The 19982-nt window shown below is 35.8% G+C and overlaps 1 pseudogene; it reads right to left on the minus strand.

Annotated features, from left to right (window-relative positions):
* Positions 1-14615: 14615 nt before the first annotated feature.
* On the minus strand, positions 14616-15583 carry LOC139006357 (ornithine decarboxylase pseudogene; annotated as a pseudogene).
* Positions 15584-19982: the final 4399 nt, after the last annotated feature.

Consider the following 19982-nt stretch of genomic DNA (forward strand, 5'->3'; position numbering starts at 1 on the left):
TGAGTTATTATCTATGGAATAAGAAAATACCACCCAGCACAAATCTAAGAGTTGTTCAATTAAGCCAAGTAATTAGATTTTGGAATGTATCCAGTGAACTTCCACTAAACAATCTAACTCATGAAACTCAATGATACTTTCAAGAAGGAAGTGTAAAAATAATTTTAAAAAATAGAACAGAAAATGTTCAGTGAATTCACCTAAGGCAAATGTGCTCCAGGAGCATAGAGATAAATGCATGTCTCCCAAATTTTCACTTCATGATAATTTCTAATCAACTTTACAATGGAATTATACTTATAAAAGCAATACAATTGAATAGTTATATGCTTTCATAATAAAAGCATGCCTCTCTGAAATGGAATGGCCTTAACCTACTTACGATATTTTATACCACTGTATTGTGCAACACAGATACTCTCAAAAGTATGTTGTCTTTTCAATTCGTATTTTTGCCATTACAAAAATAAAATCAGTTATTTTTTCTTGTTATTAGATCAGTTGATGAGAAAATATTGGAAACTTTATAAATCAGAAACAGTGCTTTTTTTTGTAGAGTTTAAAGAAGCATCTTTGATAAACTTTCCAAATAGTTTAATTTAAACCTCATAACATCTGAGAAGTAAAATAGTAAACATTTCTTATATTTAATTCATGAATGAAATAAACTAAGTTATTTTTAAAAACATTCTTTCAAACTTAATTCAGCATTGGAAATGCCTCACAGTATGTTTTTCCTCATGATTTCATCTGTACTTTCTCTATCTTCTCAGATTTACTTTTTGTCTTTTTTTTTAGAAGGGAATATAATAGAGTCAAAATGTATTGTATGTATTTAATTGCCCGCCCTCTTCCAAATAACTAATATTGTGCACTTCTATACTATCAAAGAAGATCAATATTGGCAATCTTGAGAACTGTTCAACAAAATAAAACCACGTTTATTGTAGTAGCCCAATAGTCACTCTCATGATAGAATATAAGTGTCACCTGTGTATGTCAGAGCATGTGAGACCATTTAAATTAAAATACCTCCTAATCAAGAGAGATGGTTCTTAAAACATCCCATACTTATGGACAATGCACTGTCAGAGGTTCTAGACAATATCTGGATATTCTTCCCCCAGACACATAATGGTCCCTGAAGGTGCCCTGTCATTTTCTTGTGTATCTCTCAAAAATAGGAAAGATGTGTCAGAGCCTTTAATGCACATCCTGCCAGTGTACAATGGTAGCAGAGAAATGAAGAGTGAAAAGAAGAGATGATATTTATCATTTTTTCAGTGCTGTGGAACATGCTTTTATACTCTAAAGTGACAAAAGGGGGAAAATAAATGCATGTAGAATGAGAAAGAGAAGCAAGTATAAAAGCATCAAACATAACTATTGTAAATATTGCTTAGCAAAATGTTTTATTTTTCTTCATAAAAATACAATGAAATTTGCCTGAGAACCTGCCACAAAGCTCTTAAACAAAGACAATTTTTTGACCATGTAGGTATCTAAGATTGACATCTGAGGGTTCGATATGAGCTAAAAGAAATAGAGAAAAGTGGTCATGGCCCCCTGGGAGGTCACCCTACCTATCCTTTCTATGTGACCTCCAATTGGAGACAAAGAGTTATACGATTTTGAAACTTCTCTCTGGAGAGCTCTCAGTTGGACTCACTTTCCCAAAAAGAGGGTTTCAAGCATCTCATCACTGGAGCTGAATCCTGTGGGTGGTCCCTGCATGTTCATTGACATACCATTACTGGGAGCAAAGATATCATCATTGAGAAACAAGATGCCTTCTCCCACACTAATCTGCAAATCTCCAGCCTTTGCCATTCATGACCTGCAAGAGCTGGAGGCCAAGAAGTTCCAACACAAGTTCTGAGTCAGCACTGTACACATCTATCAGGCAGACAAATTCTCCTTTTGTTCAGCAAAAATGAATTGGTGCCTGTGAATGTAGCCCAGTGGTTGAGTATTGACCCATGAACCAAGAGTTCACTGGTTGGATTCCTAGTCAGGGCACACGCCTGGGTTATAAACTCAATCCCTGGTAGGGGGCATGCAGGATGTGGCTGATAAATATCTCTCTCTCTCTCTCTCTCTCCCGCCCTCTCTCTCTAAAATAAAAAAAAAACATATTTAAAAAAAAATGAATTGGTGAATTGGTCGATTGGAGAAATTCATGAGCTCAATTTGTCCTGACACTGTTAGCATCTGTTTGTTTGTTTTTTTCTGTAAAGCACACACTATTTGGTGTCAAAAAGGCCTGCATTTAAAACAAAAACTCATAGACACAGACAACAGTGGAGTGATACCAGAGGAAAAGGGGGTGGTGAGGTAGTGAAGTGTAGAGGAGACTGAGTGTATGGTGACAGGAGACTTGACTTTGGGTGGTGGGACGACAATGCAATATATAGATCAAGTATAATAAAATTATCCACTTGAAACCTATATGACTTACAAAATCAATGATAAAACACATGCCTTTTTATCATCCACAACTATTTCTACCACATACCAGTCCAGGGATTGGGACTTACACCTTTCATATACACTAAATGAACTCTAAAACTGAGACTGTCCTTCTGCATTTTTTAAATTTGTCCTGGTGATGTCTTGTAGTGCTTCCATTATTTTCCTCTTCATATCAATCCATCAATTGGCAGATATTTATTAAAATATATTTGTTCAAAAAACCATGTGAAGGCCACAAAGAAGTGTTAAGTAATGATGACCAGGAGACATATAAGGAAGCCACAAGTCATTCTTCTCTTCCTCACTAGCGAAGCCCAATTTTATTCAGGGTAAAGATAGATCCAACTAAAAATCTATTATTTCCTAGCTTCACCCTAGCAGTTAAAAGTGTTTATATAACATAATTTTGTCCCAGTAATATAATTGGCAGTAATTATTTGATTATTTATAAGAAACAACTCTAAAGAGAAGTGCTGTAGGCAGCACATACCTTCTACCTTTGGCCGTTCTGGTTCCATTTGCCCCAATTATGGTTATGATGCTGGAAGTGGAGCAGTCTCTTATAACCTTGATGTAATCCATATAAGCTAACAAAGGCTCATTGAAAAGGTAGGTATTGGATAGCATTGTGGTTCACATTTCTAATTTCATTATGTGAGCGGAACAAAACCTCAAAGCAGAAATCAATTGTTAATTGACACAGGAGACCAGCGTCCATGTCTATATAAGAAATAATAAGTAAAATAATCTATGGTTATTGTAAGACATCCTTAAAATCAACCGGTTGTATTGGGGATGTCAAAAGGTACATAAATAATTACAGTTTTATAAATGAGATGGATTCTGTAATAGTTATGCTGCCATTATGTTACAGGCCACTTATTTGACTTCAGTGAATATTTCTCAAAGGAGATATGACTTGAAGATTAAGAAACGGTTTTCCAAGCGGTCTTAGAGAGGTATGAAAGGGATCCCTGGGAAGGGAAAGCAGACAGAGAGATAAGTCTGTGAAAAGGCCCAAGGTCTGATAGAAAGGATAGAGAGAGCAGTCCTGGGTGCATATCACAAAATGATGGCAACATGGTCTGAGTCAGAGGAAAGAACCAGATGCATAGGGCATGGCAAGGATTTGGGACTTTATCCCATGGCCAAGATTAGCAAACTGGCAGCTAGCAGTAGAATCTCTGTTTAGTTTGGCAAATACAAAGTTTTATACATTTTACATTTGAATGTGTTTAGGGAGGGTATGCTCTATATCCTTGCCACAGGCCCACCACTTCCTCTTAATGTCACCATATATTCACATCAGATACCTGGTTCCTGAAAAGACTTATGTTGGTGATCTCTAGAGAAAAAAATTCCTCAGAAAGATGGGAAAGCTTGAATGTGATTGAGCCGATTGTACTGAGAGGTACAGGTGTGCAGGGTTAAGTGGAAATCACATACTTCTAATGAGAAAAGGGTTTATTTGATAGACACAGAAAAATAATCTTAAGTGCCTGGAGAAGGAAATGAGAGAAGTCAAAGATATTGTCCCACTTTTGTAAGCACTCATTGGTTGCTTCTTGTATGTGCCTTGAACGAAGATCATACCAGCAACCTTGGTATATTGGGAGGATGCTCTAATCAACCGAGCTATCCTGCCAAAGGCTCAGCTCTCTAATTTTTAAAAATCTTTAATATATTGATCTGCTAGTCAAAATGCTAAATACTTGATTAGTAACTCAGTCAACGGTATTTACCAAGTGCAGACATAAATTCCTAAACTTTTGGGAGACCTAATATTACATTTTTGCCTAGTGGGTTTTATTGCTTCTAAAAACGAAGCAGTAGAGACCACTCTGTATTTACCTGTTACTATCAAAAGAAATAAGGTGGATAGGAAAGAAGAAAATAAAACACGATAAAATAACACATAGAAAATGGTCAATTTACAAGGTAATAATAATGAACTATCAAGTTATACCAAAATGTATTATTTAACCCAAATAGTTTTAGCATCTTCAATAATAAATACAATATATAACATGCACAAATAAAAAGACACACATAATACATCCTGTGAGAATTTTACCAGTGTGTTAATGACCTGCTTGAGTTAACAACTGAGCTTTGCATCTAGTCTTAAAATCCAGGTAATTATTACTTGCTTAAGTCTATACCAGCACATTTTAACTAGACTAAATATACTCTAAGGAGAGATTAATATTATACTATTTCATTTTCATTCTCAGCTAAAATCACAGCTGTTATTCATAATTCAATTGTACCTGTAAGTGAAAATCATGTATTTGTGACATTGTTTAAGTTTCTTGACTCATAAAATTAGAAATATTAGAGTCTGAAGTAGATTGAAATACCTTCTTATATATACTCAATCATGTAATATCATTTTTTTCCCATTTTCTCCATATTAGTGATATCTTAAATCTTAGCTTTTTGAGATAAGACCTAGTACCTATTGCAAAAAAAAAAAAAAAAAACATGACTGGGATTTTAAAGCCACTGCCAACTATAATGAAGGCATACAGCATGAAGAGCAAACTTCACTCATTGAAGTAACAATGTCAATTTTTTCATTATTTGGATTAACTTCTCCTCCTACCTCTGGGCCCATAGCCAAAAAGCAATTTGCATTTTATTAATTACTCACCAATTCTTGGGGTGGAAGGGAGTGATTTTTGAAGTTTCAAATGGTCGATGCTGTCTTTGCATTCCTTATTCTTCCAAACTAAAAATAGATAACATTTGTATAAGCAGCATCTTGTTGGATAGCTGAGAGATTACTATGATTTAAGTTTTAGAATTGCTTGAAGTTGTAATAAGATTGGGGTCAATATCATTCAATACCTTGTCAGGACTTTGAATGGTACAATTCACATTAGTGATAATAATAATTATAATAGCCACATCTATTAATTTACTTAAGCACATAAAATGTTTCAAGTACTGTATTAAATAATTTTCATATCTCATTTAATCTTCAAAAAACACACACGTACAATGGTAAGAACTATCATTTTTTTGTTTTACAGATAATATTAGCCAGTACTTACTAAATTCAAATCCCAATGAGACTGTTACCATTTTCTAAAACAGACAACACAGATGTAGTATGAGAAAATGATTTTCCTAAATAACCATATGTAGCAAAATTAGATCCATTTGTAATTTAAGAACTCGTGTTCTTAACCACAATGTCATGGTTATCAAATGGATTAATCACATTAAATAGTAAATCTAGATCCTTTAACACATAAGCTCCAGAATCTTATCACATTAACAAAATAAAAGTTACATTGCTTACTCATGTTATGGTCCAACATGCATTACAGTTGAAATGTTGTCTGTCACTAGTAGAATCTGAGAAATCAAATCGAGCTGTGTGTTCAAGAGAAAAATAAAGTAGTTTGGGTATCAATATGGCATTTTCTCTGTCATACCTTAATTCTTATCTTATAATTATGACTATAGTGATATTACAGAGATGAGTCTATTTTTCAGTCTACACGTGGTTGAGACCAGAGAAGGGTAAGCTATTAAGGAGATAAATTTCCATGAGAAATGACAGGAGCAGGAGCTAATACAGTGGCTGTAGGAATTAAGAGAAGATCAAGGTAAAGGCTTCAAAAGACATTTAGGGGATAGAATCAAAAGGAGTTACTGAATATTGGGTGTGAACAATTAAAGAGAATAAGGGTCAAAGATAGTTCCAAGGTTTTAAGCTTAGGGCACTATACCGGTGGAGTTAAGGAATATAATGTAGCAATGACTTTTCCACATGAATAGAATGGTTTCAAATAGGAGTTCTTTGTCACCTAGGCAGACATATTGATTGTGCTGCATGTAGGTTTGCTTGTTTGCAATGTTATGAAAATCTCCTAACAGCAAAACCAAGACAAATTAAATAAGTGGTAAATTAATCTGACTTATTTCATTCAATTATTCATTCAACGAATTTATATGAATTGTGGACTGTGAGAAATTAGAGGAAACAAAAGACACAATCTCTGGGTTCAGGGCGTTTAAGTTGAGTGGAAGACAATCGTGATTCAACCTAATCAGCACTCAATAAGATCAAATGGGATGGTCTAGCAATTCATAGAAAGTGCATGAAAACCAGAGGAAAAGCAAAGAGAGCAAAAATGTCTTTCTAATAGTTTGAAGGAAGGATACGAATTAGTTAAGCTAAAAAGAAAGGCATGCTTCTGCTGAAGGAAAAACATGTACGTAGACTAAGAAAAAAACAGAGAATGCCATGATTAAGGACAGCAGGAAGGAAGCTGAAAAAGAGATGGCAAGAGCTAGAACTTGGTAGGTAATAATTGTTAGGATACGAGAGATTCTTGCATGCCAAAGTCTTTTGAAGACGTCACCTTAAAAGTTAAAGAAGCCACTGAAGCATTCTTAGCAGAAAAATGTCATGGTCACATTTATACATCATAAATGGAACCTGTCATGGATATTCTAGTAAAGTCCAGAAGAGAGGAGATAGAGATATGAAATAAAGAATTATAGTGAGGATGGGCAGGAAGGAGGATGTAAGAAATGTTCGAGCAAAATGGATAGCTGTATCCCCAGTGATATTAAAGACTAAATGAAAAAGAAGAAACAGGATAAATCTCAACTTTCTAACTTAGGTATAAGTAAGTAGGTATCTGATGCGACTATTCAACAAGACAGGGAAGGCAGGTCAAGGAAGGGAAGAAGAAAATAAACTTATGCATATAATTATCTCTGAAGCATTTTGATAGATATGTCCAATAGGAAGTTGTATGTAAATTTCTAAGTGTAATATAATATAATATGACCCAAAGCTTCATGTGTTATCTATTTCTATCCTTTATAGCTCAGTGCTTTAATGAGGTCAAGTTAAGGGTCTCAATTTCTTCTTCTTGACTTAACTGACAAACTTCTGCCAATGCCAAGTGAGAATAGTAAGAGAGAAGAAAAGATTAAATGCAAATACATTGCCATAAGCCATTGTTGGTCAGTAGTATTATCTTCTTTTTTAGAACCTAATTATAAATTGAAGAAAGTAAAAACTTGCCTTTTTTATACCTTATGCCTGTTTGGAAAGGGGAGTAATTTGAAAGGAAAAATCTAAGCCACAAGTAAAATCATACAAACCCCCCCCCGCCCAAGGTACCAGTTTACTGTATGCCGATGCCCACATATTTGCAATTATAAACTATTATAAATTGAATCCAAACTTTATGCTCTCTCCCAAAATGTCAAGTCTTAAAGAATGTTACATAATACAAATTGTGAAACCACAACGGAGTAATACAAAATTATGATCTTCATGAGATAAGATGAGTGTGTGTTCACCCGAAGAGCTGCATAATTGCAAAGCAGAGTCTGAAGCAGCTGGATTACATAATGGGAGTTCTTTAAAAAGGACATCTTTTTAGAAAACATAGCTTTCCAAAACTTTCGCAAAAGGTAATACAGTCAACATAATTTTACAGATGTATTTAAAAATCTAAATTAAGCAAGGTTGACCCAGGAAAGTTAGAAATTTAGCTCTCTGAAATAAAATTTGGAAGAGAGTCTGTCCATAGGCTTCCAGACAGATGAAGCAGCTTAAATATTTCTGAGTACTGATATCACTATTTCAAAGTCTCAGTCACCGCTGGCCACAGTGGGTGTGTATACCAGAATCCCCAACCTCCTGCCAACCTCAGGGGTAAGCTCACACAGGAGTCCTCCTTGCAAGAACCCTGGAATCCTCATCCCGCCACCATAAAGTTCTATAAATATCATTAGGGGAAGTTTTTCTTTGGCAAAAGAACCAGTAATTCTCAGTAACATGCTTTAGAGCATTGCTTTCTTTACCCTTTGGTGTGTATAGACATAGTACTGGTAGTTTCAATCTGCTTCCTTGCTCCTTTATGAAAATAGTTTGAGAAGACTTTTTTCTTTAGAAATTATGACTATTCAAGTTCATAATTTGAGATCATATAATCTCTAAGGGAGCTCTTACATTAGCACTTTAATCAGAAAACGTTTCTACTGAACAAAGTTTTGTTATTAATATGCAAATGAATGCTGTAAGGCAGATGACACTTTTCCCCAAACCACATTCAATTAACATAACCAATAACTGTAGGTGCTCCTAGTGTAATCAGAATTAGTGTTTTACATGATGGATTTTTTAACACTTCCTGGTTGTGAAAATAAAGACTATGAAGCTATCATTTAATATTATGATGCAAGTGTAAAACATATAGGTTGAAAAAATGGGGGAAAACATCCAAAGATGACATAAATATAACAATGATATAAATACACCTTATTCAGACTTCAGAATTGATTGCAGAACTAGAGAATCCCATGATCACCTTAAAGAAGGCGTTTGGCATTAAAATTAACAATTGTACCCATCTGTTACATTAGGACTATGTAATGAAGTGCTCTGTTACCTACAAGTAAAAATCTAACAACAAAAATAAAGAAATCACAACAGATCATATAATACATTGCTCAAACTCTTTAAGTACCACCTAAAGCAAATTTTTTATAGTTGAAATATTTTAAGAAATTAAACAATTGAGAATTAACTTAAAAACATTGTCTGCAGCCTTTTAATATTAAGTGGAAAAGGAGTTATTTTGCCCCTAAGCATATTACTGGTCAGTATTTCTGACTGAAAAATTATCTACCTACCATCAGGCAGATCAGAATCAATATGGAACAAAACCCTAAAGTCTCTGGTTTTACTTTCTATGTGTCAGGAAATAATTTTATGAAATTTATTTATTCAACAACCACTTATTTGTTACCTGTTATATAGTCACTGCTGTAGCTATAATGTAAAAAACACACAATAGCTTTATTACTTAAACACAGCTCTTTTATATATTGGATATCATTTTAAAGAATAAAATTTATATTTTGTAATACACATTGCTATTGTCATGGATGTAAAAATACAGCTTTGTAGGGATTTTTACTAATTGTTTTGAATTACTCCATGTTATATCACGTGACTTTTTTTTGGAGCATTCAAGCATATCCGTTTCTAACTGAATTGTAAAGATCTGTGTGTGTCAGCATATTTGCCAGTGTACTTAGTATTCTCTGAGTAGTGTTGACTTTGATAATGGTCTCCTGGGAGAAAGGCTGGTGTCACATTTCCCTGTTCTAACACTTAGTTTCAATGTGAATTTAAATCATACAAAAACATAAAAATTACTTGACTGAACATTTCTGGTGCTCATAGTCTGCACTTATGTAATTAGCATTAAATGGATCAGAGTAGCTTCTCTCTCGTCAAAACCAAAAATTTCACATTCATTTGGGTTTCAACATATTTCTTACTGCAAACATTAATTTGGGGGCAGCCTGTTCAAAGCATAATGTAAAGTACAGACATTTAAAACAGAAAGTTGATCCCTTAATGAAATGTAGCATTCTCTACACTCAATACACTCAGAACCTAAAATGTATAATTTTAACTGTATAACATTCAGCCTAAGACTTTGCATTTGCTTGTTGTGTTTTATTAGAGTATTATTTTTGCCACTCACATCACTGACATCTAATATGCTGCCATCCAACAACAGGTAAGCAACATAACTTTTAACAGCTCCTGTTGGCATGCTACTATTTGTTGTAATTGCTTTTAGAGGAGTACCACATTCTCTTAAAACACTACTCTTTATGTGCACATATTATTTTGAGCTCTAGTAAAAGTTTGAGGTTATTTACTTGTACATTAGAAGGAATTAGAGCGGAAAGAAGGATAAAAAACTAGGGATATGAGACACACCGTCCTATAACCACAGATTTGGTTGTTTTGGCTTTTGGCGGGGTGAGGGTGAAGATGATGATGGCATTGGTGATTTTCTCAATAAAATTAAGTAAAATGTAAAAGCAAGGAACCCTTGGTAGAATACCTTTTTTCTAAAACCTACCATTCTATATTCCAGTCTTAAACCTAATCACATATGTCTTTATCTTACCACTAGAGGCCCAGTGCACAGGTGGGTTCTGGCCGGCTGGCCCGGCCCAATCGGGGCCGATGGGGGCCAGCCAGCTGGGGGAAATCGGGGTAGGAAGGCTGATCGGGGCCAGGCCAGCTGGGAGGAGGGGCCGAAGGAGGATGACCAGCTGGCCCCACCCCCATTGGGCCAGTTGGCCAGACACAGTGCACATCACAGCAACTGGTCATTCTGGTTCTTCCAGTTGTTCCAGTCTAATGGTTGCTTGGCTTTTATATATATGATGTCATCGATCAGTACATTGAATGGAAACCTTTTAGTTTTTATTTTAATGAACCTCAAAGTGGTATTTGACTCCTGTTTACTTGTTTTCTTTTTGAAACACACTCCTCACTTGGCTCCATGACACCACCGTTCCCTGGCTTTCCTTTTATCTTCCTATCTCCTTCTTCTGAACCTCTGCAGACTGACCTTCCTCCACCTGGGCCTTTCATGAAGGCCTCACTCATGAATGTTTCTCAGTGTTCTCTTTCAGGAATTTCATCTACTCAACATTTTTATCTTCAGGAAATATCTCCCTCTAAGATTCTAATCTTAAAATCAAACTCTCTGATTATTTTCTCCTTTTTTGGAAATGTCATAAGCATTTTCAGTTTTATATTTCCAAAGCAGAACTTTTTATCATGATTCAGGCCTTTAAATTTGTCCCTTTTCTGCTGCTTCCTTTCCAATAAATGGCATCATCATATGTTCAAAGCTGTCATTTCAGAAACCTTACTGTTCACTAAATTTCTCTCACTCTATCCCTGTAATCAAGATATCATTAACTTTTGTTAATTGTCTCTGTTAAATATTTTCCAAATTCACACACTTTTCTTTTTTTTTTTTTTTTTTTTTTTTTTTTATTTTCCTCTTAAAGTATTACAAAGGGTATTACATAAGTATCCTTTTTCCCCCCCCCGCCCTTGACAAACCACTACCCTCCCTTACCCCCCAGTGTCTTATGTCCATTAGTTATGCTTATATGCATGCATACAAGTCCTTCGGTTGATCTCTTACTCCCCTCCCTCCTGCCCCCCAACTCTCTCTGGCCTTCCCACTGCAGTTTGACAATCAGTTTGAGGCAGCTCTGCCTCTGTATCTATTATTGTTCAAAAGTTTGTAATGGTCTTTATTATCCATGAATGAGTGAGATCATGTGGTATTTTTCCTTCATTGACTGGCTTGTTTCACTTAGCATAATGCTCTCCAGTTCCATCCATGATGTTGCAAATGGTAGGAGTTCCTTCTTTTTAACAGCAGCATAGTATTCCATCGTGTAGATGTACCACAGTTTTCTAATCCATTCATCTACTGATGGGCACTTAGGCTGTTTCCAGATCTTAGCTATGGTGAATTGTGCTGCTATGAACATCTGGGTGCATATATCCTTTCTGATAGGTGTTTCTGGTTTCTTGGGATATATTCCTAGTAGTGGGATCACAGGGTCAAATGGGAGTTCCATTTCCAATTTTTTGAGGAACCTCCATACTGCCTTCCATAGTGGCTGCACCAGTCTGCATTCCCACCAGCAGTGCACAAGTGTTCCTTTTTCTCCACATCCTCTCCAGCACTTGTCGTTTGTTGATTTGTTGATGATGGCCATTCTGACAGGTGTGAGATGGTACCTCATTGTTGTTTTGATTTGCATCTCTCGGATGATTAGTGACTTTGAGCATGTTTTCATATGTCTCTTGGCTTTCTGAATGTCCTCTTTTGAAAGGTGTCTATTTAGATCCTTTGCCCATTTTTTGATTGGATTGTTTATCTTCTTTTTGTTAAGTTGTATGAGTTCCCTATAAATTTTGGAGATTAAGCCCTTATCCGATATGACGTTGGCAAATATGTTTTCCCACGAGGTGGGTTTTCTTGTTGTTTTGTTGATGGTTTCTTTTGCTGTGCAGAAGCTTTTTATTTTGATGTAGTCCCATTTGTTCAGTTTCTCTTTAGTTTCAACTGCCCTAGGAGCTGTATCAGTGAAGAAATTGTTTTGGCATATGTCTGAGATTTTGTTGCCTTTGTATTCTTCTAGAATTTTTATGGTTTCCTGTCGTACATTTAAGTCCTTTATCCATTTTGAGTTTATTCTTGTAAATTCACACACTTTTCTTTTTCACTATCTCACCATCCAAGTCCAAAGAACAATGGTTTCTCATGAAGAATACTACAGAGGCCCAGATAGATGATAGATAAATCTCATTTCTCCATATTGAATGGAAATCTTTTTTTTTTTCAAAATATTTTAAAAGGCATTTTTATTATGTTTATTTTCTCTCTCTAACTCCATTCTCCCCATCCTCTCTTTCTCTTACACACACACACACACACACACACTTCACTTTTTCCATATTGTGGTACATTAAGTTAAATATGCAAAATTTTTTTACTGCTTCTCTTTTCCCAGTAGAAGTGTATATTTCCCTACCCCTTGATTTTATATCCAGCCATATGACTTGCTTTGGCCAATAGTTGAAGTTGGAAGTGTAAGCGATCCAGTTCCAAGCCCAGGTCCTGGTGATTTTCGCCTGCCTTCTAGTGCCTCCACCATCACTAAAAAGAACTTATCTGGCCTAATTTATGTTCAAAATGAGAATAGGAGACATGAAGAGCAGATTTAACTTAGCTCGCCCCACCCCACCCCTCCAAAAAAACCCACATAGTTTTATCAGGTAAATAATTTTAACATTATTTGATGCTGAGATCGGTGTATTTGCTAATAATGTAGAATTATTGAAACCATTGCTAAGTGATATTTATGGTTTTTTTTTCTAAATATGAAGTAAAATATCTTGAATATGGTCAAAAAGGATCTTGTGTAGTTAGTCTCCGTATGTCATGTTCATTCTTATTTTACACTAAGTTCCCTCTAACTCCTTGTGCCCAGTCACAGTGGCCTTCTTCCAGGTCTGTGAAGTCACCAATAATTCCTCATATGACAGGGACTTACACCTTATGTCTCTTCTTTCTTTACTTAGTTCCTTCTCATCCTTTAGACTGTCAGCTGAAACACCACTACTTCAGGATTAGCTTGACACAATTACTATTCTACATTTGTTTGTGTGATTTTGCAAATTGGTTTCCACCATTAGATTTTAATAATAATAGGGCTATTTAAATGTTAAATGAAGTAATTAATGAAAGAGATGATACAAGCCTGATGTGATTCCACTTTCAAGTGTCCTAGTAATTACAATTTTTGACATTTGCTAGTCCAATAATACCTACACAATAGGGTGTTGTTGTTGTTGTTGTTGTTTTTTAAATCCTTACCCAAGGCCTAGCCAGGCTGGTGTGGCTCAGTGATTGAGCATCAACCTATGAACCAGGAGGTCATGGTTCGACTCCAGGTCAGGGCACATGCTGGGTTGTGGGTTTGATCCTCAGTGTGGGATGTGAAGGAGGCAGCCTATCAATGATTCTCTCTTATCATTGATGTTTCTATCTTTCTCTCCCTCTCCCTTCCTCTCTGAAATAAATAAAAAGGTATATTTAAAATAATAATAATAAGATAAAAATAAAAAATTTCTTACTTGAGGATATGTTTTTATTGATTTTTAAAAGAGACAGGAAGAGAGAAAGAGAGAAACATCAATTAATGACCTCCCATATGCAACCTGACCTGGGATCGAACCTGCTACCTGGATATGTGCTCCAACCAACTGAGCCACCTGGCCAAGGCAAGTAATTTTTGAAAATAGTTATGTGTGTATTAAACAAATTATAAATAATATAAAACAAATTTGGTATACAGGCAGTCCTCAGGTTATGTCGGACTCCAGGTATGTTGTTTTGTGCTTATGTCGCCATCTCCCATTTATTTATTTATGTGTTTATTTATTTATTTATTTATTTTTTTAATTTCCAAGGTACTTTATTGTTAAAACAGGTCACAACACTAAGCCTCAGGCTGGTTCTGCCAACACACAAGCTACAAATACTTGCCTGGCAGCTGAGGAGCGCTCTGCGGTAGCATGTTTGAGAATTGAATAAAAATCCATATAAAACAAATATTAATATAGGAACACGTAAGTGTGACTCCGTCGCCTAGGCCTTCCACCTTGTTCCATCTGTGCCACCCCCACTTACAAAGACATTCCAAACTAGCAATCATTAAGTTAAGTGGTTCCCCAAAATCCCTTAAGTAAAGCTACACTCGCGTGACAGCTACAGGAATGGCATCTACACATTCACGTGGGCTGACGCGCAGGCTGCTGGGAGGAGCTCCATCCCGCTCTCCCAGGCGCAGGACACAGGCAGGGCGCCAGCGTCCTCCTCCGCCTCAGGTGGGAAGTCGCGGTTCTGGATTTGCTGCGTCACTTGCCAGGTTGGCCCTGACATCACATAGTAGATCCTCGGCCTCTGGAACTCATTGAAAGTAGAAGCAGCAGCCACGGTATAAGCACCCATGTTTTCCAAGAGCATCCAGTCCCCCACGTGCATCTCGGGCAACCGCAGGGCTCCACGATGCGATCGAGGCCGTCACAGGTGGGTCCCCAGATGCTGGATGAGTAGTACTTCTCATCTGGTTTGGGCCTCTTCTGCAGCAGGGGCTTCACGTGCGCATGATCGTAGAGGATGCAGTTAAATGACCCGTACACTCCGTCATTCACGTAGTACATGAAGGTCTTCTCACTCGACTCCTCCTCAATGTCAGAGCCCGTTTGTTCCTTCAAGACCAGCTTTTTGGCAATGATATTAACCGCAAGCGTGAAAGCTGATGCAACATAGTATCTGCCCGGCTCAGCTATGAGTGTCACTCCCCAGTCTGATGGAAAATACTTGTCCAGGGCTGGGTTGATTACACTGGTGATCTCCTCAAATTTAAGCTTTGCATCCTCAGATCCAGGAAAGCCACCGCCAATGTCCAGCAGGTACATGTTGAAACCAACCTCAGCCCCCATGTCAAAGACACAGCGGGCATCAGAGATGGCCTGCACAAAGGTCTCAGGGTCAGTACAGCCACTGCCCACGTGAAAGCTGACACCGATGACATCGATGTTCAGCTCCTTGGCCCGCTCCAAAAGAAGCCTGCTGGTCTTGAGTGTGGCACCAAATTTAACACTGAGACGACAGACTGCTTTGGAGTCATCGGTGGCAATGCGCAACACCAGCTTTGCCTTTGGATGTGCACATTTATTTATTTAGAAAAAAAAGTTCCGTCATTTTGACGTATGTACATATGTGCTTTATGCTTTTTATTATTTATTTACCACAAGTGAAGGTCAGGAATTGTTATCTTTCTTTTAATTTTTGTACTGTTTCACTTCATTACTGCTGTGTATGTGCTCCATGTGAGTGACACAGGTGCTTATGTAGGTGGGTTCCGGCTTACAGCGAAAATCGGGTTAGATCGCGCTGTAGGAACGGATCTCTGATGTAACTTGAAGACCTACTGTTTACATTTAGTTATCTTTTTCTCTTCATAAGTCCAAGCAAGTAAAAATTATAAACTTATCAGCTTCTCTTTGATACAATAAATTAGTCAGGTTGAGGATCCATTCATCCCCTTGCTTTGTGCTTTCTTGGTGTCCTCCCATGAGATATTTCACTTTTTATCAATAAAAATACTAACTTCATCTTCTGCATCAACTTAAGCCTCTAATATTTTTGTTTACATAGTAACAGATATGAGTTACACATTTATACCTTCTATTTCCAGCTTCTAGTCTAGGAAAATAAATAATCTCTTATATTACTCAACTAAACTTAAAATGGGTTCTCCACACCATAATAGCATATTTTAAAAAATATATTTTATTGACTTTTTTACAGAGAGGAAGGGAGAGGAATAGAGAGTTAGAAACATCGATGAGAGAGAAACATCTATCAGCTGCCTCCTGCACACCCCCTACTGGGGATGTGCAGCAACCAAAGCCCTTGACTGGAATTGAACCTGGGACCCTTCAGTCCGCAGGCTGACGCTCTAACCACTGAGCAAAACCGGTTAGGGCCATAATAGCATGTTTATGATTTAGAATCCTAATACATAATTATTTCATACTTAGGATATGATCAATATTTTAAACTACTTTTAAGCCAGTCTCTTGTTCATACATTGTCAGAGTGCAGATTTGTCTCCCTAATTAGATTTTAAGCTCATTCTAAGGGTAAAAAAATATTTTTATCTGTGTATTCACCACTCTTCTATTATAAAATATAACATAGTTTTAAATGTATAACAAATAATTTATATTTGTTGACACATTAAAACATAGTGGTTATAAGAAACTACCTTTTCCATACATACCATGTTGGGTCAAGGACAAAATGAGGAGATGATCATCATTGCCTCTTTCTACTCTAGGAAATCATACTACCACATTTAAAAATGTCTCCTTATTTAAAGTCCGTATCATGATTTTACACCTCCACTTCCATTGTTGAAACAGTCATCTTTCAGTCTTCCACACTCCCCACTTTTCTAATAATATTTTTGTCTCTTGTTCACCATTTCCCCCTTTACCCAAATTCTTGTTAACATCCTGAGATATTATATCGATTATTCAACATTCTTATCCCACAGATGCTATGTCACTTCAAAGCCAATGATCTTTATTTCCACCACAGCAGGAAACCACCAATTCAGGTTTATTTTGGACAATTCCAGAAGATTTCTATAGAAAAATTGGTAATACCACTCTCTGGTATTTTTATCCATCAATACTTTCAGTTGCTGTCATTCTTCCATCAAACTTTCATTGCTTCCTCATCTACCTTCTATTTCACATTTTTTTTTTCTAATTATCACAGCCTATCATCCCTCCCAGTTCTATAATCCTTTCTATTAATCCTAATCACTCTGATCCACTATTCCAATATTCACTCCCCAGCATACTGGATACTCAGCTCCTTAAATCATGTTGTTGTTTTTATTTGTTTGTTTCTAACTTGCCAGTTTAAATCCCCGGATAACTTCAAATATATCTGTGTCAACTCCTACTTCTGGGATGCTATCATTGACAAAAATAATGAAACCAATATTCTTGTCATCCTAACCTTGTTGTCTGCAAGTGTTTGGCATGACCATGGAATGCTGAGGATATGATATTATAAATAAGTGTTTAAAGAATGAACAAAGAGAAATTGTCAAATACTCCAAATTTGATCAAAAGAGATTGAATCTTAGTCTTCAGATAATAGATAATATTTGAAGTTATTAGAAAAAGGAAATGATATTGCTCAATCTGTTCCAAAGATTAAAAAATATATATGCATATTAATATAAAATCAATGGTATAGAGGAAATAATGATGATAAAAAAAGATTTTCTGTTGGCTAGAAGCTAAATATTTTTAAGGACTGCATTAAAAGTGTTCTTTAGTTGTAGTTCTGGAACTTGGCTATTTAGGATAATTATCTATGATTCTCTAAAAATGCTGAAACCAAGGTTCCATCCTTGAGTTATAATTCTCTAGATCTGCAGTGAGAATGAAAAACCTTCATTTTTCACAAGTACCACTAATCACTGTGATGTATGTACAGGTGTAAGAATCACTACCTTATAAAAAGCAAAATTTGGGTCACCGTTATCCCTCAATATATGGAGTTGTACTTCTTTTCCCCCTGCTTTTGTCATAAGCAGTCATTTTAGGAGAACTTTCACAGCTAAGAGCATTTTCTTATTTATTCTGTGGGTTGAAAAAACAGTCCTCTATGGGCCACATTTCCCTCAGTCAAAGATGCCCTGCATTGTCTTGCTGTCAATCATTCTTTCAGTAGTAATCGCCCATCAATTTCCCCTCTTCTGTAAAGAGATTTTTATGGCATCTAAGATTTATGTAACAGGAACTGCTTTACAGAGCAAGGCATCAGCTTTGAACACTGTTTACAGGACTGGGATCTATCTCAATGCCATGTGAGCAATGATAACCCTGAAAGCTGTTGAGAAATAGTTTGAACAGCTTGAGGTATAATGGCAATTCTCCCCAGCAATCATCAGACAAACTCAGCATGTTGGATTTATTTTGCCAAAAGGGTGCAAAAATAGACACTTCTAAGTTCAAGAAAATTTAGTTTATAATTCAAAATATAATGACTATTATTCTATCAATTAATAAATGAAGAGATTTCTATGCATATGACATTAATAATAAAATAAAACTTTTAATAATTAAAATCTGACCTTCTTGCTTAAATACAAATATGCAATTACCTTTGCAATAGCATTTTAAACTTGGCCTCAAATAAATTGAATCTGACTCTAATATTTTTGGACATTAATGATTTGGGAAAAAAAAATGTACTTAGATCCCAAAAGCAAGTTTAGTTTAATCAGAGATGAGCTTTCTGGTGCTCCCATCTACAAAATTAAAAGGCTTGGTTTGGTAGTCTTTGCCCCAGCAATACTAATAAATCCCCCTGTTTCCTTCCTCTCAATTACTCAATAAATAATAAAGGAGATATTCATGTTATTTTATACCCAAAGAAAACAAAGACACTCATATTAGAACTGTATAATTTACAAGGTGAGAGACTTAAAAAAACCCCGGTATATCCTCAATTGCTTTAAATTCATCTTCACATCCAAAAGTTGAGATATTCTCCTATTAATCCCACCCTGGGGCTATACTCACCTGATCTTGTCTTGATAATTATTTTAATAGACCCATCATATGCTAAAACATAAATAATATTAATTAATAAAACCTAGTAAACAATACCAATTAATACAATATTTATAGAGCTATATTTTGCAATGAGTTATTGCAATGTAGTTTTTAATGTAGTATTTCAGTTTATATTGATATGCTTTATAGGGCCTGTTTACAGGTCTTCCGGAGGCCTGGGATGGTTGGTAATCTAACTACTCACTTGAATTATGTCACTGTATCAAAACAATGATCATGTGATCCATACTTAGAGCAAAAGAAATGTCAGTCATTGCAACCATATCTCAATAACATTACAGGGCATCCAAAAGTATTGTCCAGAGACATTATTTTTAAAAATATCTTTTTTTTTCTATTGTCTATACTTTGAAAATTACTGAGAGGCTCACCCTGCTACTTTGGTTGAACTCACTTTCCCATAGCTCTTTACAATCTGTCCTCTAACTTATTGCTATGCCTTCTTCTATGCTGGAGTGGAAAGCTGCTCATCCTTCACCCTAGCCATTTCCCTATGATAATCTGACTGAGTTGCCTTTTTCCTTTCTACCATTTTGCCTTTCCACAATCATCATTGTGCAGGTCTGAAGAACCAGATTAGGTCAGAACACCAATAAATAAGGGGAGGAGAAAGACTGAGAAACATATTAACTATTTTTTACCCGTCCTACAAAAAATGTGCATTACACAAATAGTACATTCACTTAAGTCGTAAATTTAAAATGCTGAGCACTCAAGAAAAAAGAAAGAATTGTTTTAAAAATATAAATATATTTGATAAGATTTAAAACATGTAAGTAAAAATATAAATAATATTATGATCATGTGTAGACTACAATGTATTTTATATTATAAGGTGCATGTATGTTTGCAAAAACTCATTATATATATATATATATATATATATATATATATATAT

This window comes from Myotis yumanensis, unplaced genomic scaffold (assembly GCF_028538775.1).
Source record: "Myotis yumanensis isolate MYYU_CA2020_CCGP unplaced genomic scaffold, mMyoYum1.0.hap1 SCAF_3, whole genome shotgun sequence".
Classification (NCBI taxonomy): Eukaryota; Metazoa; Chordata; class Mammalia; order Chiroptera; family Vespertilionidae; genus Myotis; species Myotis yumanensis.